General features: G+C 38.6%; 1 protein-coding gene across 6 annotated transcripts in view; it reads right to left on the bottom strand.

Annotated features, from left to right (window-relative positions):
• The window catches only part of TFDP2 (transcription factor Dp-2), a 188709-nt gene extending 169630 nt beyond the window's left edge, over nucleotides 1-19079 (bottom strand). For 2 of the 6 annotated variants that reach the window (XM_042954715.1, XM_042954716.1), the window contains exon 1: nucleotides 18785-19077. The gene's annotated coding sequence lies outside the window, so the exon portion shown is untranslated. Of the gene's footprint in view, nucleotides 1-18784 lie in introns of all 6 variants that reach the window. The other 4 variants (XM_042954718.1, XM_042954717.1, XM_042954720.1 and 1 more) reach the window with 3 other exon arrangements.
• Nucleotides 19080-24464: the final 5385 nt, after the last annotated feature.

Raw genomic sequence — 24464 nt, 5'->3', positions numbered from 1 at the left:
GCTTGTGCTCTGTCTCTCTCTTACTAAAAATAAATAAATAAACTTTAAAAAAATAGAACCAATAATGTTAAGTTACAGTTGAATTTAACTAATGTATAGCAACAAAATAAATACAGAAAAACAAACAAATCAATGAATACTAGGAGGATTATAATGGTAAAGACAACCCAATAGCAAAGATGAAATACTTAAGAACAGATTATTAGAAATATATAAACCTTGCATGAGTTTTATGTATGAATTGAAAACATAGATCTACACAAAGCCTGTACATGAACGGTCATAGCAGCATTATTATAATAACCAAAAAGTATAAACAAACCCAAATGTCTGCCAACTGATGAACAGAGAAACATAATGTAGAATATCCACACAATGGAGTATTATTTGGCAATAAAAAGGGGATGGAGTACTGATACATGTTATAGCATGTAAAAACCTAGAAAATATTATGTTAGGTGAAAGAAGCCAGTCACAAAAGGCTGTATGACACCATTTACAGTAAAACCTTGGATTGCAAGTAACTTGTTCTGAGAGTGTTCCACAAGACAAGAAAACATTTCTAATAAATTTTAACTTGACAAACAAGCGATGACTTGCAATACGAGTAGTACACAATACCAGATGTCACATGATCACAATCAAGCCAATGGTTCTTCTCTCTCTCTCTCTCACTGCAGGATTATGGGTGATCATCTCCCATGTTTGGATGCTCAGTCTCAGGCCATGGTGTCTGGCAGAAATCAGTGATTTTTTTAGAATATTGGAAGGTGCCCATAACTGGTACTAATGTATTTTTTGTCACTTCAAAGCACCTGTGGACAGTCCTCTGCTTTTCCATACAAGAGTAAGCTTAGGAATGATTTGCTCCATTCTAGGTCAGGCTGCCAGCAGATATAGACCCATGCCTCTGCTGCCTTATTGCCAGTTACTTTAAATACAGTATATGACAAGAGTTTAATACTATACAGTAGTCAACATCTGTGTGAATGTATACAATGACCCCTATCCAGAAAAAGGTTGAAAATAAAGACAGTAAGAAGGTGAAGATGATTATAAGGTGAAGATGATGGTGGAAGTTAAGAAGGAAATCATTGAGAAGTACCAACGAGGTATATGAGTGGCCAAAATTGCAAGATTTTATAAGAAGTCTACATTGACCATTTGCATAATATTAAAGAAGAAAAAAGAAATAAGGGGGCTAGATGCAGCAAAAGGAGTCACACAAGTATCAAAGCCACGGCCATGTGTTCTGGAAGATGGAGAAAAGTTGCTTCTGGTTTGGATAAACGAGAAGCAACTATCAAGTGATACTGTGACCAAGAACTTTATCTGTGGGAAGGCAAAGGCTTCCTACATGGACCTCGTAAGTAAACTGCCAGGTATGTCAACAGAAAACAAAGAAGGCTTCAAGGCAGGCAGGGGATGGTTTGATAACTTTAAGAGAAGAAGTGGTATCCATACTGTTGTGAGGCATGGAGAGGCTGCGAGTTCAGATGCTAAGGCAGCTGAGGCGTTTGCTACCAAGTTCCAGAAGGCCATGGTTTCCGAATGTTACCTGCTGAAGCAAGTTTTTAACTGCGATGAAACAGGGCTTTTTTGGGAAAAGGTGCCAAAAAGGACCTACATTACAGAAGAAGAGAATGTAATGCCCAGTCACAAGCCCACAAAAGACCATCTCACCCCCTTGTTTTGTACTAATGCAACCAGGGATTTCAAAGTCAAGCCCTTGCTCGTGTATCACTCCGAGATCCACAAGCATTCAAGAAAGGCAAGGTGCAGAAGAGACAGTTAAAGGTTATGTGGAAGTTCAACAGCAAGGCTTGGGTCACTCATATCTTGTTTGTTGAGTGGATCAACAAGGTCTTTGGTCCTGCACTGAAGAAATACCTTTTAGAAAAGAATCTGCCACTCAAAGCCTTGCCGGTTATGGATAATGCTCCTGCTCATCCTCCAGGCTTTGAGGACAATGTACTGGAGGAATCTGAGTTCATTAAGGTCAAGTTTCCTCCCCCCCAACACCACTCCAATCCTCCAGCCCATGGATGAGCAGGTCATTTCGAACTCTAAAAATCTTTACACCAAAGCACTATTTCAGCAATGCTTTGAGGTGACCAAAGGAACAAACCTTACCCTGTGAGAGTTTTGGAAAAATAATTTCCACATTGTGAACTGCCTCAAGATCATCAATAAAGCCTGGGATGGGGTCACCAAGAGAACCCTCAATTCTGCTTGGAGAAAACTGTGGCCTGATTGCATTCTTGGACATGACTTAGAGGGCCTTGCAATGAACAAACAGGAGCCACCAGCTGTCGATAAAACTGTGTCCTTGGGGAAGAGCATGTGACTGGAGGTGAATGAGGATGACTCTCAAGAGCTGGTGGAGGAACATGGCCAGGAGCTGACCACCGACGAACTAATGGATCTGCATCATTAGCAATAGCAAGGGTTATGGAGGAGATCTCGTCTGCAGAGGAAGAGAAGAAAAAGGAGGAGGAATCCCTCACTTCAATGAGATTAGGGAGATGTGTAAAATGTGGGAAACAGTGCAAAATTTTGTAGAAAAGCACCACCCGAAAAAGGCTGTAGCAGTGCAAGCAATAAATCTGTTTAATGACAATGCAACGTCACATTTCGGCAAAATTCTCAAAAGGAGGCAAAAATAAGTATCATTGGATAGGTTCCTTGTTAAAGCCGCACAAAAAGAAAAAGATTCTGGGAGTACCTACGTGGCTCAGTCAGTTAAGCGTCTCACTTCGGTTCAGGCCATGATGTCACAGCTCATGAGTTCGAGCCCCATGTTGGGCTCTGTGTGGACAGCTCAGAGCCTGGGGCCTGCTTCTGTGTCTGCCTCTCTCTCTACCCCTCCCCCACTCACACTGTCTCTCTCTCTCTCTCTCAAAAATGAATCAACATTAAAAATTTTTTTAAGAAAAAGATTCCAGTGAGCCAAAAGATAGCAGTGATTCCATAGTGATAGTGAAAGTCGTCCTACACAATAACCCTCCTCTCTCTTGTCTCTGTCACACCAGCCACAAAGGTTTTCAAAGGTAAGGGCAGGTTAATTTGTTTTCTTTATATTTTATATTTTCTTTATTATTTTGTATTATATTACAGTGTTGTAATCATTTCTATATGAATTTTTTGGGGGTGCAGAACAAATCATCTGAGTTTCCATTATTTCTTATGGGGAAATTTGCTTTAATATCCAAGTGCTTTGGATTACAAGCATGTTTCCAGGATGAATTATGCTCGCACACCTAGGTTTTACTGTATATGAAATATTCAAAATAGGCAAATCCACAGAAACATAAAGTAGATTAGCTGCCAGAGGCAGGAGGGAAAAGGGGCCTGGAGAGTGACTGCTAATGGGTACATCATTTCTTCTTGGGGTGATGAAAATGTTTTGGAAGTGGGTAGTGGGGATCATTTCACATAACTGTGAATATAAGAAGAATGACTGAATTAGACACTTTAAAAGGTGAATTTTATGTGAATTATATCTCAATGAAGCTCTTTTTTTTTTTAAATGTTTTTATTTACTTTTGAGACAGAGAGAGACAGAACATGAACAGAGGAAGGGCAGAGAGAGAGGGAGACACAGAATCCGAAGCAGGCTCCAGGCTCTGAGCTGTCAGCACAGAGCCCGACGCAGGGCTTGAACTCACGGACTGTGAGATCATGACCTGAGCTGAAGTTGGACGCTTAACCGACTGAGCCACCCAGGCGCCCCTCAATAAAGCTCTTTAAAAAAAAAAACAAAAAACCTATTTAAGGAAAATTTTTAAAACTCCTAAAATAAGAAGACATAAACAATGGGAAGTCCCATCCTGTTCTTGGCTAAGATAACTGAACCTTATAAAGATATAAATTCTCCCCAACTTCATTTATACATATAATATAATCCCTGTCAAAATACTAACGAGCCATTTTATGAGGTTAGACAAGTTGATATGGGGGGGTGGGTACCTGGCTCGCTCAGGCTGTACAGCATGCCACTCTTAGATCTCAGGGTCTTGAGTTCAAGCCCCACATTGGCTGTGGAGCCTACTTAAACAAAACAAAACAAAACAAAATAAAGTTGATGAAAAAACAAACATGCAAGAATAACCAAGAAAGTAATGAAAAACTACGAAGAGAAAACAGCCTTACCAGACATTAAAAATACTATGTATAGCCTCTATAGTTAAATATAATCTGTGGTACAGATGCATGAACTCACTAGCAGATCACTGAAACAGGATAGAAAGTCCAGAATTAGACCCAAATATACATGAAAATTTAGTATATGACAAAAGTGGCAGCTCCAATCACTGAGTAAAGGTGGACTTTTTTTCTTCAGGTGACTTTTGAAACTGTGGTAAAATACACACAAAATAAAATTTACCTTTTTGGGGGAAGGGTTGTTTTACTTTAAGTTGTTTTATTTAAGCCCGACATGGGGCTTGAACTCATGACCCCGAGATCAAGAATTGCATGCTCTACCAACTGAGCTAGCCAGGCACCCCTAAAATTTACTATCTTAACCATTTTTTAGTACGGAGTCCAGCACATCAAGTACATTCACACTGCATGTAACCAATCTCCAGAACTCTTTTCGTCTTGAAAAACTGAAACCCTATAACCATTAAACAATAACTCCACACATACTCCTTTCTCCCCAGCCCCTGACAACCATCATTCTACTGTCTCTATATTCTGACTACTCTAAGTAGAATATAAGTAGAATCATACAGAATTTGTCTGTTCTATAATTGGCTTATTTCACTGAGCGTACTGGCCTCAGGGTTCATCCACGTTATAGCATGTGGCAGAACTTTTTTCCTTCTTTAAGTCTGAATAATATTTCATTTTATGTATATGCCACACTTTGCTTACCCAAATTCATCTGTTAATGGACACACAGGTTGCTTCTACCCTTTGTAAACATGGGTGCACAAATATCTCAAGACTCTGCTTTCAGTTCTTTCGAGTATACATCCAGAAGTGAATTGCTAAAGCATATGGTAATTCCATTTTTAATTTTCTGAGGAACTTCCATACTATTTTCCATGGTAGCTGTTCCATTTTATGTTCCCATCAACAACAGTGTACAAGGGTTCCAATTTTTCCACATCCTCACCAACACTTGTTATTTTCTTTTTTTTTTTTTTTGATAGATGCCTTCCTAAAAAACGTGAAGTGGTATCTCATTGTGATTGTCATTTTCATTTCCCTAATAATAATGTTGAGCATCTTTTCATATGCTTGTTGGCCATTTGCATATCTTCTTTGGAGAAATGTCTATTGAAGTCCTTTATCCATTGTTAAATCAGGTTGTTTGTTTTTTGGTAGGAGTTCTTTATAGAGTCTAGATACTAACCCCTTAAGAGATATATGACTTATAAATATTTTCTCCCATTCCACAGGTTGTCTTTTCACTCTGTTGTTGGTGTCTTTTATAAGTTTTAAATTCTGATGCAGTCCAATTTACCTATTTTTATTTTTGGTACTTGTGCTTTTGGTATCAGATCCAAGAAATCTTTGCCAAATCCAATGTCATGAAGTGTCTTCCCTATTTTTTCTTCTAAGAGTTTTGTAGTTTTAGCCCTTAAATTTAGGTCTTTGATTCATTTGGGGTTAATTTTTGTATATGGTATCAAGTAAGGTCCAAGCTCATGCTTTTTCAAGTAGAAATCCAGTTTCCCCAAAATCATTTGTTGAAAAGGCTGCCAAGGGTCTTAGTACCCTTGTTGAAAATCATTTGCCTATACATACAAGGGTTTACTCTGGGCTATTTATTGTATTCCACTGATTTACATGGCTGTCCTTATGCTAGTACCATATTGTTTGATTACTGAAGCTTTATAATAAGTATTGAAATTGAGAAGTGTGAGACCTCCAAGCCTTGCTTTCTTTCAAAATTCTTTTGGCTATTCAGGGTTCCTAGAGATTCTATATGAATTTTAGGATGGATTTTTCTGTTTCCATAAAAAACATCATTGGGATTTTGATAAGGATTGCATTGAATCTACATCTCACTTTGTGTATTTTAACAATGTTAAGTCTTCCAACCACGAACACAGGTTGTCCATCTATTTGTGTCTTCTTTAACTTCTTTCGGCAATGTTTTGTAGTTTTCAGCATACTATGTTTTGCCTCTCTGGTTAAGTTTATGCCTAAATATTTCATTCTTTTTCATGCTATCTTAAATGGAATCTTGTTAATTTCCTTTTAGAATTGTTCACTGTGTTAGTGTACAGAAATGCAACTGATTTTTGTGTGTTGTCTTTTTATCCTGTAACTCTGCTGAATTTATCAGTTCTAACAGGTTTTTGTCTGCAAAATCTTTAGGATTTTCTACATATAAGATCTTACTGTCTATAAACAGAGATAATTTTGCTTCTTTTTCACAATTTAGATGCCTTTCATTTCTTTTTCTTGCCAAATTGCTCTAGCTAGGAATTCCAATACTATATTAAATCGAAGGAGTAAATGCAGACATCCCTGTCTTATTCCTGAACTTAGAAGAAAAGCTTTTAGTCGATCACCACTAAGTGCTGATATTAGCTGTGGGCTTTCCCTATATGGCCTTTATTTTGTTGAGGAGCTCTCTTCTGTTCTTAGTTTGTTGAATGTTTTTATTATGAAAGACAGTTGGATTCCCTCAAATGTTTTTCTGTACCAGTTAAAAAGATGAATTTTTTAAATTTTCTTTTAATGTTTATTTATATTTGAGAGAGACAGAGACAGAATGCGAGTGGGTTAGGGGCAGACAGAGAGGGAGACACAGAATCCGAAGCAGGCTCCAGGCTCTGAGCTGTCAGCACAGAGCCCGATGCAGGGCTTGAACTCACAGACTGTGAGATCATGACCTGAGCTGAAGTTGGACGCTTAACCGACTGAGCCACCCAGGCACCCCAAAAAGATGAATTTTTAAATAAAGAGTGCTAGGTAGTCATTTTGGAAAAGAAAATTAGAGCCATATCTCACTCCATACACAAGAATAAACTCCAAAGGATTAGAGAACTAGACGTAAAAAATGAAACCGGTATCCATCGATTTAACCAAGTGGCCAAGGTAAATATCACTAATGATAAAACACATTGACATGAACCCCTTGAAATGATGCTCTATGAAAGAATGACACATCATGTCAAAGTCATGCAACAAAGAAAAACTGAAGACTACTGGAGAATAGAGAAAGCTAAATAGAAATAACAACTAAATGCAATGTGGGAACCTGGATAGGATCCTGGACCAGAAAATGTTAGTGAAAAAAAAACTGATGAAATTCAAATATGGTCTGTAGTTTAGCTAACAATATTGTACCAATGTTAGTTTCTTGCTCTTAATAATTATACTATAATTACATAAAATGCTAACATTAGGGGAAATGGGCTGAGGGATACAATTAAACTCTCTATACAACTTTTACAACTTTCCTGTAAGTCTAAAATTAGTTCAAAATAAAAAGTTTTTTTTTTAAAGAAACATAGCAATAATTACACCATTAAGAGTGATAACCATCAAAAGAACTAAATGTAGATGTGGTTAAAGGTAGTTTTACCAATCCATGCTGTTAGAAGTTAGGATAGTTCCCTGGGGGCTGAGGGGCTCATGAGTGCAAAGGGATACTAGGGTGCCAATAATAGTCTGTTTCTGAATCTAGGGTGCTGGTTACGCAGCTGTTGCTTAGTTAGTGAAAAATGGTGGAATTTTAAAAATCAACCACCTTTCAATTAAAAGAATAGTTTTTTAAAAACATGATTTTAACTCTAGAGAATGGGACTAAAAATATGAAGAAAGCCTTTCTTTTAAAAAACTTTAAAATTGGTAACAGTTAAATATTAATATAAGAAGTCAAAAGGTAAACCTGAGACCCTAAGCCCAGAAGAATCCAGAAAGCACAGTTGGCTGACTTTATTTCCTCACCCTTAGCCACCAGATCTCCTAGAACACACTCTTAAAACTAACAGTGGAGCCTGCTTGGGATTCTCTCTGTCCCTCTCATGCACTTGCTCGCTCTCTCTTTCTCTCTCTCTCAATAAATAAACTTAAAAAAAAAAACACTAACAGTAAATAAAATAGGCAGTGTCGTAATGAGGACTATCAGACACATAATATTCACACACAGTAAGCACCAGAAAATGTAAACTATAAAAACTTCCAATACTGGACATACAAATATTACCAACCACAGACTGGTTAATTAAAATAGATGTAACTATTTAACTGCATAAAATTCATCGAAACAGCTTTAGCACAACATGAAAAATTGCTTCATATTCTGCCTATTGTTCTAGCAACCCTAGTAAATAATTACATGGTAGGCTGAAAATTATTCTAGAATCCCTTGAGGTAATTAAGATGATAAAAAATAATGAGGAAAAGTTTTACATAAAAGTAAGTTAAATTAATGTAATAGCTGTCTATTTTCACTCAAAGCCAATCTGAATCAAACTGTTTCTTTCCAGGGTGAAACTCTGGAGTGAATTTTACAGAAACAGGAATAAGTATTAATAAGTCAGAGACTTTTCATACTAAGACAGTAGATAAGACAGCCAATCTGAGCTCCATTCAGCAGTTTGTCAGAAGGCTTCGATATATGCGTAAAGTCAAAAAGAAAAAAATATTTTTGTGCTATATTTTCTACTTTGATGAAAAGATATGTACTATCATTCTTATTTTCGAATACATTTATTTTCTTGTTGCATATTCAATTTACCAGACACAAAATGAATTAGCCACCACATCTGTGATTATGAACTACATGGTGCTCCTGTTCTGTGACTAATAATGAACACTGTCACTATTATTTGCTATTATATTTTTATTCTTCTTACTTTCTGAAAACACTTTTAGCCTTTTTCTCTTCTTTCATCACAAGTTCAAGATTTTGCATCGTTTCATTATACCCATTTTATCTTTTAGACTACATAATTTAATTTTTGAATAATTCAAAAGGACAGGTGACACAATATAGAACTCACAATAAAAGAAAAATTTTTATATTAAAAGAAGTTAGGTTCATGTCTTATCTAAGTGTGTAAATTTTTTAAATTTTTTAAATGTTTATTTATTTTTTTGAGAGAGAGACAGAGTGTGAGGGGAGGGGCAGAGAGAGAGGGAGACACAGAACCTGAAGCAGGCTCCAGGCTCCAAGCTGTCAGCACAGAGCCTGACGTGGGGCTCGAACCCACAAACTGTAAGATCATAACCTGAACTGAAGTCGAAGGCTTAACCGCCTGAGCCACCCAGGCGCCCCAGAAGTATGTACTTATTTTTATTCACAGCAAACAAGTCAGTATAATAGATTCCCATAGCTCATAATCATGATTTAACCAATTAACTGAAATACGGCTGAATTTAAGATATCTATCACATACATTACACGTAAAGAGAAACAAAACGTCTCTTTCTTAAAATATAGTAAAAGACCCCAAATAGCCAAAGCAATCTTGAAAAAGAAAACCAAAGCAGAAGGCATCACAATCCCAGACTTCAAGCTATACTACAAAGCTGTAATCATCAAGACAGTATGGTACTGAACAAGACACTCAGATCAATGGAACAGAATAGAGAACCCAGAAATGGACCCACAAACATATGGCCAACTAATCTTTGACAGAGCAGGAAAGAATATCCAATGGAATAAAGACAGTCTCTTCAGCAAGTGGTGCTGGGAAAACTGGACAGTGACATGCAGAAGAATGAACCTGGACCACTTTCTTCCAAAAATAAACTCAAAGTGGATGAAAGACCTCAATGTAAGACAGGAAGTCATTAAAATCCTCAAGGAGAAAGCAGGCAAAAACCTCTTTGATCTTGGCCACAGCAACTTCTTACTCAGCACGTCTCCAGAGGCAAGGGAAACAAAAGCAAAAATGAACTACTGGGACCTCATCAAAATAAAAAGCTTCTGCACAGTGAAGGAAACAATCAGCAAAACTAAAAGGCAACTGACAGAATGGGAGAAGATATTTGCAAACAACATGTCAGATAAAGGGTTAGTACCCAAAATCTATAAAGAACTTATCAAACTCAACACCCAAAAAACAAATGATCCAGTGAAGAAATGGACAAAAGACAGGAATAGACACTTCTCTAAAGAAGACATCCAAATGGCCAACCGACACATGAAAAAAATGCTCCACATCACTCATCATCAGGGAAATACAAATCAAAACCACAGTGGGATACCACCTTACAGGTATCAGAATGGCTAACATTAACAACTCAGGCAATAACAGATGTTGGCGAGGATGCAGAGAAAGAGGATCTCTTTTGCATTGTTGGTGGGAATGCAAGCTGGTGCAGCCACTCTGGAAAACAGTATGGAGGTTCCTCAAAAAACTAAAACTAGAACTGCCCTACAACCCAGCAACTGCACTACTAGGCATTTATCCGTGGGATACAGGTGTGCTGTTTCAAAGGGACACATGCACCCCCATGTTTATAGCAGCACTATCAACAATAGCCAAAGTATGGAAAGAGCCCAAATGTCCATCAATGGATGAATGGAGAAAGAAGATGTGGTATATATATACCATGGAGTATTACTCAGCAATCAAAAAGAATGAAATCTTGCCATTTGCAACTACGTGGATGGAACTGGAAGGTATTATGCTAAGTGAAATTAGTGAGTCAGAGAAAGACAAAAATCATATGACTTCACTCATATGAGGACTTTAAGAGACAAAACAGATGACCATAAGGGAAGGGAAACAAAAATAACATAAAAACAGGGAGGGGGACAAAACATAAGAGACTCATAAATATGGAGGACAAACTGAGGGTTACCAGAGGGGTTGTGGGAGGGGGGATGGGCTAAATGGGTAAGGGGCACTAAGGAATCTACTCCTGAAATCACTGTTGCACTATATGCTAACTAATTTGGATGTAAATTTTAAAAAATAAAAAATAAAACTACAAAAAAATAAAATAAAATAAAACATAGTAAAAGAAAAAAAATATATAGTAAAAGAGTGACACAGTGAAAGGATAATCAAAAACAATGGCTAATTTTGAAGTCACTCACTTATATGTGGATGAATTCATAACACTCTAGAAAAAACAGAAACTATACTGGAAAGGCCCAACTAAGAAGCTATAAAGATTCTGGGCTCGGGGCGCCTGGGTGGCTCAGTCGGTTGAGCCGCAGGCTTCAGCTCAGGTCATGATCTCACAGCTTGTGAGTCTGAGCCCTACATCGGGCTCTGTGCTGACAGTTCAGAGCCTGGAGCCTGCTTTAGATTCTGTGTCTCCCTCTCTCTCTGCCCCTCCTCCACTCATGCTCTATCTCTCTCTGTCTCAAAAATAAATAAAAACATATAAAAATTAAAAAAAAAAGATTCTGGGCTCTTGAATGTTACAGGCGTAAAACAGTATGTTAGCAAAGCAATACAGTGAAGCGGCTAGCATTACAGTCCTACAGATTCATGTTTCAGCCCCAGCTCTGCCATTACTGCTTTTCTGATCCCAGTAAAGCAACCTATGTCCTTATCTGTAAAATGAAAGACAATAAAATCTATCTCATACACTTTGGGGGAAGTTTAAATGAGATCCTTATCACATAGTAGGTATTGGGTAAAGTAAACCATTAGGAATTCATAATGAACACAAAGTTCCCAGAATATGGATCTTTATCTTCCTACTTAATCCTAAAAAAATATATCATGGTCTTTTATATTTTTCAGATTACAAGGAATGGCCTTGTAAACAAGATTTAATTTTTCTCAATGAGCTGCTTATATTAACAGAATCTCTTATTTTCTTTACTTACTATGATCTCTCTCACATCTCTCTTGGAATCTCCTTGTTATAAGGAAGAAGTGTTTTGCATGTAGAGATCCCTTTCTAAAAATTCATTTCCTTAACATTATTTCACATGCTTTTTGCTTAGCATTTCAGTTTCTTGAAATTTATTCTTATTTTTTGTCACTCGTGTCGAGAAGAAACTCAATTGTTTTGAACTCTTTCCCTAGAGCATAACTTCAACTAACCTACAAAACTAGTAACTCAAAAGAGATCTTTCTCAGAGTTGTAGTATCTGATATTCCAGATTACCTCGAGAATAGCAATAACAGTAAAAGATACAATAACAATAAAAGAAAATAATTTGATTTGGGAAGAGAGAATAGTAGCTATGTTTACAACAACCATGATACAGTATGTCTGGGACAATATGAACTTAAAAGCAAAATTTCAGGCAGAATGTTAGTATCAGTAAAAATTTTATTGCTTTTCAAACTTAATGATGGAACTTTTCACACAGAGTTTCAGTTTATGTTTCTTGGAATGCCTGCACAAATTACCTGTTTTTCTATTATTCTGTTACCTACAAACACTGATTTATTCAACTTAAAAATACATAATCATTAGGCTTACAAAATTTTTCTACTTGTATAGATTTTATAGCTAAAAATGTATCAATTAGTGCAGAATTACCTACCTGGCAGGTTTTTCAAACACTTATTAACCTAGAAATCACTTTATTGACCATCATTTGTTACTTGTATATGTTATTACAGCAACTGCTTACCATCACCTTTCTTTCCTTTGAAGAGCATTTAATAAATCCTTCTTTTTTATACTTAGTTTTATATTACCACCACAATTTCAAGGATGCTGTGAAGAAAAACTTAATAAATTGATTTTTTAAGTGTCCACTCTGAAGTGGACTATAAAAGAGAAGTTAGTGCTACCAGTTTTTTGGTTGTCTTTTTTTTTTTTTTTTTTTGAGGGGGGTCCTTCATTGTGTACTTCAGAGGATGGAGCCTCTGAGAAGTAGGAATAGGTTTATATAACCACTTTTCTGCTTTTATTTATTTATTTTTATTTTCTTACCTTTTTATTGAAGTATAGTTGACACACAAGGTTACATTAGTTTCAGGTAGATAACATAGTGACTCAACATCTCTATATGTTATGCTGTTCTCACCACAAGTAAAACTACCATCTGTCACCATAATTATAGTTCCACTGACCATATTGCCTATGCTTACTCATATACCTGTACCTCCCACTCACCTTCACCCCCTTTTGCCCATCCCCCATTCCCCTTCTCCTTCTAGTTTTGATTAAATATTTTATTTTGGCAGTTCTGAAATACATACTATTTTCCCACATTTATAGGTTTGCCATTTTACAATCTGATTTAACTCAACTAGAATTGAATTGGCCACTTTAACAAACTCATCCTTAAGTAACAACATACTTGGCTCTTTTTAAAGTAAAATGGAGTCTGTTAAAAACTTATTATGCTTATTATGCTTATGAGTATTTAAAAAAAAAAAAGATTTCTGGTTCTTCAAATACTTTCCTCTACTCTATCTTTCCCTGCATTTAGAATTCTTGAAGGGCTGAGTTTGTATCATGTTCCTTTGTCAACTCAGTGCCTACAGTGTCCATAACATAGTAATCACTCCATTATCTGTCTACTAAGTGACTCACACAAAGACCAGCCGGTAGAGACCCACCATCTCTCCATGCCTATCTGCCTGATGGTTCATATCATCCCTAAGAATAAGAAAAGTTAAAAAGGTGGAGGGGGGTTGAACTTAAAAGGACAATAAACAGAACAAGCTAAGGAAGTTGGGAATTACTCAAAGTCAGAAACTGAATTATTCCAATGAAGAAGAGAAGACTTTAAAGACATCCATGCATTTAATTTTTTTCAAATGTTTATTTATTTTGAGAGAGAAAGAAAGAGAGAGAGAGAGAGAGATAGCACCAGTGGGGGAGGGGAAGAGAGAGGGAGACACACAATCCCAAGCAGGCTCCAGGCTCTGAGCTGTCAGCACAAAGCCCAACGTAGGGCACGAACCCAAGAACTGCGAGATCATGACCTGAGCTGAAGTCCGACGCTTAACTGACCGAGCCACCCAGGCGCCCCTGACATCCATGCATTTTGTTTTATTATTTTTTTTAATGTTTGTTTACTTTTGAGAAAGAGACTGAGCACAAGTCAGGGAGGGGCAGAGAGGGAGGGAGACAGAATGGGAAGCAGGCTCCAGGCCCTGAGCTGTCAGCACAGGGCCCGACGTGGGGCTCAAACTCACGAACCACTAAGATCATGATCTGAGCCGAAGTTGGGTGCTTAACTGACTGAGCCACCCAGGCACCCTGAGATCCATGCATTTTTAAAAATAAGGATGCCAAGGGCTATAATGCTTAAGCATTAGAAACAAAAAAAAGATTAGAATAAAGAAGGTCAATAGGAAGCTACTGCTGCTGTCCAGAGAAGAAGGCCCAGGCTATGATAACAACAGTAGTAACAGAGAGAAATGGATGTGGATTATTCCTTTGCTTCAGCCATCTCTATTAAGAAACATTCTCTCAGATTGGATGGGGTGAAACAAACACTGGTATTCTGTGTAAAAGGGGCATCTAATAAATTTAATCAATGAGTTAATGAAAACCAAAGCTCAATATGAATGAGAAGATTAGAGAGAGTTCCTAACTGCTCCAAGTAAACTTTCAATAAGGTATATCGCTCCAGATGAAATTTCCACACAGCTGTTGGCAACTGTTCAGAAACTATGGAAAGCAGGAGAGGTTACCATAAGACTAAAGACAGGATATGTAGTACTGCTCTTCAAAAAAGGAGAAAGGTGACCTTGCCAACTATCGATCATTGAAGTTAAATGTACCTCTAGACAAGATTCTAGAATCATTACCAAGAGAAGTTTGAACACAGAAAAAGATAGTAGCCAACATACACTACTGGAAACCAGTATAGTGGTTACAGACAAATAATCACAGATTAGTGCTCTTTTCCTGACAGTTACTGAACTGATAGGATTTTTTTAAATAAAGTATATAAAATTATTTGGGTTTTAGGAAGGCAATTATTAAAGTTTCTTATATATTCCTTGTGAAAACTTGGAAATATCTGAGGTGAATAATGTTAAATTAGCTGGATTTCTAACTGTCTGAACAACTTGAACCAAAGAATTAGTTTTTTTATCACCCTTAAGAGAGGTCACTAGCAGAGCAAGAGCTCTGTTCTTGGCCCTGCCTACTCAACATTTTAATAAGATCTGCAGGAAGGCAATGTCAGCATTATCACACTTACAGTTTATCAAATCCATTGATAAATAAATAAGCCCATACATATCATATGACCAAATCAGTTTAAAAAAAAAAAAATTTAACTATTTATTTATTTTTGAGAGAGAGAGAAAGAGAGAGAGAGCATGCAAGAGAGTGCACGTGCACGCACAAGCAAGGGAAGAGCAGAGAGAGAGAGAATCCCAAGCAGCCTCCATACTGTCTGCGCAGAGCCCAATGCAAGGTTTGATCTCAGAAACAGTGAGATCAAGAGTCAGACACTTAACAGATTGAGCCGCCCAGGTGCCCCCAAATCAGTTTTTTTTTTAAGTCAACAGAATATAACCAGTCTGACAAGATAAAGTTTAATATGGATAAATATAAAGCCCTACCAAAAAAACACTCTATTAAAGAATTGGAAGAACATAAAACAACTCAAGAATTTTAGTTGACTACAAAATCAGTAATCATGGGTAATGTATACAGCATTTAAATGTCAGGGACCATTCTAAATATTTTACATAATATCTTTCATTCATTCCTTGTAACAATCCTATGAGATAGGCACTATTATAAATCCCATTTTACAGATGAGAAAACTGTGGCCTAAAAAATGTTTACATAATTTACTCAAGGTCAACCAGCTGATAAACTGTAGAGCTAGGATTTAAACCCAGGCAGGCTAGCTCCAGAGTCTGTCTTCGCCAGGACATTATTTTGAATTAACAGTGCAATATGGTTGTCAAAGAAACAAATCTACTCTTAATCTTAAAGTATATGATTTAAAATCAGAGGTAACTTACGGTCTTCTCTACAGGTTAATATCTAGGAGTATCACACTTTTAACAAGAATACGGACGAACTCAAACAAATCCACAAATAAGGCATCAGTATTGTGAGAAGACTCAAATCAAACCAGCAAAATGATTAGAAAAGGTTAAAGACAGAATATTTTGTCTAGAGAAGAAAAGAATTAATGGGACTATAATAAGTATCTTCAAATATTTGAAAACCCACTAATGGAAGAGAGAACTAGAACCAGTGAGAATGTAATTTCTGATTCAGCAAAGGAAATCATATTATAAAAACTGGAGTTGTACAAATACTTTTGCCTCAGAAACTAGATAACTATGAATCTTCTCTCCAGAAAAATACACAAGTACATATAATTTTGCATAAAATTACAAGAGTTCACAAATCTACTTTTAAATCCCCACCCCTAGAGTAATATATCCCAGATCAAAATGGAAAGGATTCAAGAAAAGGCAAGTATATTTAATAATCTTTAAAATTCATTACAACTTACAATTCTATTATCTAAAAAACTCTCAACTCTATGCTTTCTAGTTTCTTCTGAGATCCATCATAATGCACGTTGCAATAAGAGTTTAAACTATGATGACAAGGTCAGAAAAAAAGTGAAATCAAATTTGCCAAGTGACAATATAAACTTGACTGTGAGTAAATTCATACATATATGGCTTATAATTTAACCTTTAAAAAAAATACCTAAGTTTAAAGATTAAAAAAAAAAAGATGCTAATGTACTACTTCCTATCTAATATTTAAGGCCCAAATTAGCAATTTCCCCCCTCTGCTTTTAAAATTTCCTTTTAAACTCTCCTTTTCTATCCTTTGCTCTGGGTTAACTGGTAAGAGTGACAGACAAAGAAACAATAAACTAGAAGTCAGAATACTTAGGTTCTAATTTACTACCTTTGCCATGAATTTGATTTTTGCTTAGTTTGTTTCCTCACTGTGTTCCAAAAACTTTCAAATATCTAAAAAGGGCTTTAAATATACTGTTTTGCAATGTAAATATAAATAAGTCATCCATTTTTTACAAAACATAAATTATCAACAGCCAGAAAACAAAGCCAGTCTTCCTATCATGTTTAAGGGGGAAAAAAAAAAAAAGAAAATGTACATTCACATTTCAATTCCTAATTATAAAAAACAATCTTTGAATCCTTTAGGGTATCTTTTAGTGTATAATTTTCATCCACAAATGCTTCTCACATTAAGGATAAACATCTGTACATCCAATTTCAAGCTGTACTGAGAGCACATAACTCAGTTAAGATTTTTGGCTGCCAGGGAAAAACTTGAAGGTGCCAGTTGGACTACATATTTAAAAGAGTTGGGGAGAAAGTTACACAGTCAGAGAATGGTAATATGAAGCATTACACACTTGAAAATTCTGTTTTCCCTCTTGAACAACTAGAAATAACGAGAACCCAAAAGTAAGTTTAATAAGTGTTTGGCCTTTATTAAATACAGGTGCCACATTGCTGCAACTATACCGCCAAAACAGTGCTACAGACACCATGTCTGCCAGTAGACTAGACTCTAGTTCCAGGCACAAGATGTTCCAAGAAATAACAAAAGCATCCAGAGCCAGTACATAGGGTGGGTCTAGGCATTTGATTTTTTTCTCCTGGTGCTACTTGAGAATGGACACTACTATTAAAGATTTATTACAGTAACAGGACAGTGATAAAGCTTTAGCTAAATTATAGGCTCACCAAGGAAATGGAAAAGCAACATGGGATGTCAGATCAACTAAGTTCCTTTTACATTTAACTTTCAACACAGATTGGGTCATGATTACACTGTACAGAGGACAGATGAATAACTGTAACTATATTTATTAGGTGAAGATAATTTCAGACCATTAAGAGAAAAGGAGAGTGGCCCAGAAAAAATTAGGCTATAGAAGTCAAATGAAAAGACACAAAACTAAGATTTAGGGGAGAAAGGGGAAGGAAGAGAATGAGCTAACTAACTTACTAAAAAGAGAGCAAATAAGTGGGACAGGGAGCCTTAGCCCTAGGAGACTGAATGAGGAAGAGAAACGTATCAAAGGCTCAAAGGGAGCTTCAGCAGTAAATATGGAAAAGGATGAGCCTGTTAACTGTTTCAACAGAAAAAGAGAAACAACGCGGGGCACTTTTCTGAACGGGCATTCATGGAAGGCCATTATAAAAATGCCTAACTCATGCAGGGCACTTAATATGTGGTGCGCCGTTCCAAATGCATTCCACAGATTAGTCCATTTACTCCTCAAAACACCCGTAATAGGCAGTGACTACTATTTTACAGATGAAGAAACTGAGACCACACAATGCAAGATAACACAAGCTGGTACCAGTGACTGAGCGCTCATCCACTTAGCTGAACCGTCTCTCTGAGAGATCCTACAAAACCTTTATACTTTTCTGTGGAGAGGATTTGGCTCTCTGGAATTTCTCAAAGGAGTCTGGGCCCCAAAAGCGATCCTCTACTTTAAAGAAAAGTTCCCTTCTGCGGGATAGGAGGTTCTTTCAAGTTCAAAGCTTTGGAACTCTGAAATACACCTGGTAGAAACAGATGGAGGCGTGTGACTCATGAAAGGCTGAAAAGTCAGAAAACCAGACTTAGAAGCCATCGTTCTGCCCTGAAGACCTGCAGAGACCGAGAAAGTAGAAAGCAGCCCTTCCTCTCTTCCACGAGGCATGACACGGGGACGTTGCCTCCTCCCAATCTGCTGTGTGTGTATGGGGCGGGGGAGGGGGGCTCGCCGGTTTCCGACTCCCCCCAGACACTCAGGGGTTACTCGGCCAGGCCTGGGAGAACGCGTGGGAATAAACAGATGGAACTCGCGGTAACGAGGAGGCCCCGAGGCGAAGGGAGGGAAACCTGCCCAGGAACACGCCGGGCCGGGTCCAGAGGCCCTCGGCACGCGGCCCCGCGCCCTCGCCCTGGACCTTACCGCCGCTCGGCTGCAGAGGACGAGGCGGCCTCTCAGGGTTGTTCTTCCGAGCCTGGGGCGCGGCTTCGGCGCCGCCGCTCCTGTGCCGCCCGCGCGAGGCGGCGGCTGGGTCCCGGCGGATACACACTCGGGGCAGGGGTGGGCGATCCGCGGCCTGCCCAGGGGAGGCCCTGGAGTTCGAGGCCGTGGGACGCCGACCGTGCTTGCGCCTGCGAGCCTGCCCAAAAAGGAAGGGTCAGAGCGCGGCCGCGTGCCGAGCAGCAGTGGTTGCTGCAGCCTAGATCACAGGCTGCTTCGTCCGCCCTCACCCAACCCTGCCACTGCCCCGCTTCCCCCGCGCAAGCTTTGGCGGCGGAGCAGCACGGTGGGTGCCGATTGGCTCCCGGGTGTGTGACGTAAGGCGCCGGTCCCTACGGATTGGCCAGGTCGGCGGTGCGTGCAAGGAGTAAACAAACCCCGCCCCCAGGCTTCCCAAAGAGGGGAGGGGGCCGCTAGGTGAAGGGGCGGGACCTCAAGCAACCCAGTCCCAGCCTTGGGTGCTCACAGGAGCTTCCCAGTGGGCGCCCCGCGCTGACACCAACACTTAGTTCCCAGGCCGCCTGCGAGGCGGGCTGCAGGCCTGAGGCCTAAAATTTATAGACACGCCCTTTTCCCCTTCCTTTACCTCGGGCTTGGGTCAGAATCTTGACTTTTCCATCCAACCCCATCCCCCAGGCTCGAAGCAGGAAAACCCCATCTGTCTTGGAAAAGGGGGAACTAAGGTGGTAACATCTGGGTCCCCAGGCTTTTGCTGGCTCACCCCTGGGGAGCAGCGAGGAGGGGGGTGGGTAGGAATAACTCTGAGGCACGTGTGGGGCACCCTGAAATTAATTATTCAGACAATGGGTTAGCGACCACTGGGGACGTGAGTTCTTCAATACCCGGGCAAGCAAAATCCACACCAGGCCAGGTCACCATGTCACTTAGAAGCTAAAGAGAAAATTGCGGCCCACACTCCCAAATACCCATACATTTTGTTCAAAAATGAGAACACTCTGCCTATTCAGCGCCTGTGTGAAAAATCACCTATGAGCTTACGTTCTAGTGAGTTGGGAAAGAAAATACGCAAAAGAAATAAGCAAAATGTAAACTATTACATGCTGATAGGTGCTATGGGGCAGGGGGAATAAGCAGAGAAAGTGTTTGAGGGATGACTTTTATTAAATAGGGTGCTCAGGGAAGGGCAGAAAAGATGCCATTTAAGGAAATACCTAAAGGAGGTGAGGGAGGTGAGAGAGTACCTTTGGACTTTTCTCTGGGGTGGGGTGGAGACAATTTCTGCATAATTGTACATAGATAAACTCCTAGGAGTTCAAGAATGCCAAATGCAGTACTCCTCCTCAGACTGATTCTAAAATGCAAAAGCCCCAGTGGAGTGATTACCGAGCATTTTCCAGTAAAAAATCAATAGGATTAGTCTAGTTTTGACAGAAATGTTATTAAAGTTTCAAGTTAACGAATACTTTTCAAACACTCTATGCATGATACAAAAATGAGCAAGACAGAAAAAAAAAAAAAAACCCTCCACCCTCAAGGAACTCAAGTCTATCAGGGGAAATGAATTGTAAACCACTTCACTGCAATGTGTAAACCACGATAGACACATGTACTAATGCGAATAAGATGGGTGGATGTTATTAAGGAGCTGTAACTCTCGCAGGATTTATCTATTGTGAAAATTCAGTGCTTAATTTTGGAGGAGGGCTATGGCTATTAGGGATTCTCTAATCTCTTTATAAGTTTCTAAAATGAGAGTCTGAAAACAATATTAAGTTGAACCATATGAATTGCTAATATTTGGCAGTTTTCATATGGCTCAACTTACCCTCTTATAGAGTTAATATAAGGATTTTGCTCTGTAATATATATATGTAGTAAGTGTTCAATAAATGATGGCAATTATGATCAATAGATAATACTGCTTTTGAAAAAAATTATTTAAAAGTCAATGTTTCTTCCAGCACTATGAAATAAAATGGGCAGTGAAAGTTTCAAATTTTCCATATACTGGTTTGATCTAGCTGTGAATTTCCATGACCTAATCAGGGTATGCTGTAAAAGACACTAAATGCTAGTTTCACAGCAGGCCAAGAAATTCAGAATAAGGAACAGCTTGGTTTTGAAGCCAAAAACTGAAAATTCTCCAGAACAGAATAAATTGTCAAGTTGCCTCTGGGAGGAAAATTCATGTAAATCAATTTTTCGTTCCCACTCACAGTTCCAATTTAGCAATTTGCACAACAGTCAGCTCTCTTCCTTCTTTTCCCCATTAAGGGATCTTATTTCCTTTGAAAAGGAAAATAAAGCTTCCACTATCTCCCATGCCAGAGAGTAGATGTCTGAAATATGACAGAACACATATTGATTCTGCAAACACTTATTAAGCACTTATTGTATGCCAAGAACAGTGCAAGGCTTTGGAAATACACATATAAGTGCCCAAAGAGCTCCATTCACGGGTATTCCTTGTGCTTGGAATAATCCCACAGTTCACCCACATCTCACCTACATATATGCCTTCTCATCTAAGCTGAGATTACTTTCCTCTGACTTCCCATCTCCAGCTCTAAAATTTTTTGCTTTCTAACATTCACCAAACTCGTAATTACTCATTTAGTATCTGTATTTTGGAAGCTCCTTGATATTTTGATTCATGTCATCCTATTCACTACCCTTTCCTCAATGCTCAAGGGAAGCTCAGTAGGTTTTTATTGAATGGATGAGAGTGCCACAGCCCAGCACAGTTGGAAAGAGGAAAGAAGCATAAATAAAGTCTCTCCTTACAAATATTTGGGCCAACAAAGAAAGGATCATGGAAGAGACAGATCTGTTACAGTTAAACCTGAGGAGCTTCTATGAGCTGCCCCCTCTCCTGGTGCTGGAGGCTTGCTTGCTTTTTCTTTCTTTCCTTCTTTCTTTCTTTCTTTCTTTCTTTCTTTCTTTCTTTCTTTCTTTCTCTCTTTATTTGAGAGAGAGAGCGCGCGCCACCAGGGGAGGGCCAGAGAGAGAGGGAGATACAAGAATCACTTAGAGATCTTATTAAAATTCAGACTCTGAGTCAGTAGATCTGATGTGGGGTATAGAGTCAGCCTTTCCAACCAGCTTCCACCTGGTGCTGGTGCTGCTACACCAAACATCACACTTTGAGTAACAGGTCCTTTGATGACACCTTTTTATTATACAAAAAGATCTGTGGTTGTCTGGACGGTTGCAGATATGACTTTTTTTAAACAGCATCCTGTTTTCACACCTAATCCATCCAGCGACTGACAAAAGAAATAACACTTAAAAATGTATTAAATCAAGACCTCGTCTTCCAGAAACTGTCCTATTATGCACAGTTTAATCACGTCAATAGGGCACAGGAGAATCTAAGCCTTGGAATTTTCTCAGCCAGGGACACAACCTTCTTTTCAGTTCATTTCTGGAATGACTTAGTTGGTTAGGCCAGTGGAAGGATTTCACAGTCACTCTTTATTTATTTATTTATTTTTAACGTTTATTTATTTTTGAGACAGAGAGAGACAGAGCATAAATGGGGGAGGGTCAGGGAGAGGGAGACACAGAATCCGAAATAGGCTCCAGGCTCTGATCTGTCAGCAAAGAGCCTGATGCGGGGCTCGAACTCACGGACCGCAAGATCATGACCTGAGCTGAAGTCGGACGCCCAACCGACTGAGCCACCCAGGCGCCCCCACAGCCACTCTTAATAAAAGTAACCACTTCTTAATATCAAACCTAAAATCTTTTTATGATAAAATATTTTATCCTAAAAATATAAAGTATAAGGAATAATGATAAACCCTATGTACCAGCTTAAGAAATGGACTAGTAACACCACTGGGGCTCTGTGTGTGCCTCCCCAGTGTGACCCTCCACCTTTCTCTCCCCAAAATAACCCTATTCTGAATTGCAATCTTCTTGGTTTTCTTGAAAATTTTAACACATATATATGTAACTCCAAGCAATATATTGCTTAGTTTTGGATGTTTTTGAACTATATATATTTGGGGTCAAACTTTATTACTCATCTGCAAATTATTGTTATTATTTGCTCATTTCCTTTGAGTCATCTTTCTTGACATAGTTCATTCATTTTCACTGATGGAAAAAACAACAAAATTTACATAATCCATTCTCTAATTGATAGGTATTTGGGTTTTTTCTCTATTCTGCTGTTATGAATATACTTGTACAACTCCTTTGGAGATGTGAAAGTTTCCATAGGATTTTAGTTATGTACAGGGGTGAGAGTCAAAATATTTAACAACTGGTAATACATAAATCTTTACTTGTTCTCCTTCCCCACTCCCACTCTGAGACAAATTCTTCTGTGCAGGTGGTTTATTTTGGAAAATGATTCCAAGGAACAGGAATAGGGGCTGGGAAGCTTGAAACATGAAGGAGGAAAAGCCAATCCAAGGCTGTTTCTGAGATGATCACCTGCTGAAGGCCACTGAGGCTTGATAGTGAAGATTCTGCAAGGGCCTGTGAAGAACACACCTCAGAATTGTCCACTTAAGGGGTGTGTATTTGTATACTGGCTCCCATCCCCATTGTTTAAAAGATGGACCATAGGGTGCCAACTCTCTAGCACCTCCTGGTTTGACCATAGGTGAAAATGACAGAGTGCATTCAAATCAGTTCTAAGCTGTGAGGCAGAGAAAGCCCAGCCCAGAAATTATGGTGATGCAAGGTGCTGTCAGGTTATACCTGGACAGCTGATTGCTGCAACAACTGGAATAAAAAGGTGGGCCAAGAAGATGTCAAGTGGACCAAAAGAAGACCCCAGTACTGATACAAATAATTGAATAATAAATGGAGGATAAGAGACAGCTCTTCCTTATGGTAGAATTCTAACAAATAAACGTAGAGAAATAATGTAAGTAGAAAATCACGGTTATTAGGCAAATAGTACAGGAATGATTGTTGCCACCAAGAAACGACCACGAAGGCTTAAACAAGTGAAAGTGTAATGGAAAACAGGATGTTTACATGGTCTAAAACGATCTCACAAGACACTTATTAGCCACAAAGGGGTGAATAGTAACCTTACAATGGCAGATCAAGGTTAATGTCATCAATAAGACTACATGCTAATGGCACTGAGAAGGCCACATCACTTTTGCAGCATTCTAACAAAAACGCAGAGCCTTAACCTAATCCTAAGAAAATATCAGGCCAACCAGAATTGAAGGGTATTCTAGAAAGTAACTGCCAGTACTCTTTAAAAATGTCAAGAAAAAAGAGACTGAGGAACTGTCAGATTGGAGGAGACTAAGGAGACATGAAAATAAGTGCAATGTGGGATCCGTGATTAAATCCTGGGCCAGAAAAAGGACAGTAAGTTGGAAAATTGACAAGATCCAACTAAGATCTGTAGATTAGTTAATCCTCTTATATCAATGTGAATGTCCTGGTTTGAGTAAGATGTTAATTAGGGGAAGCTGGGTGTTGGGGGGAACTCTGTGTGCCATTTTCACAACTTTTTTGTTAAGTCTAAAATTATTTCAAAATACAAAGCTAAAAAACTAAATACTGGGGGATCTTATTAAAATACAGAATCCAGGGGCACTTGGGTGGCTCAGTTGATTGAGCATCCAACTTTTGATTCTAGCTCAGGTCATGATCTCACAGTTGT

This window comes from Panthera leo, chromosome C2 (assembly GCF_018350215.1).
Source record: "Panthera leo isolate Ple1 chromosome C2, P.leo_Ple1_pat1.1, whole genome shotgun sequence".
In the NCBI taxonomy this organism is placed as follows: Eukaryota; Metazoa; Chordata; class Mammalia; order Carnivora; family Felidae; genus Panthera; species Panthera leo.
This window is presented reverse-complemented; position numbering and strand designations above follow the sequence as displayed.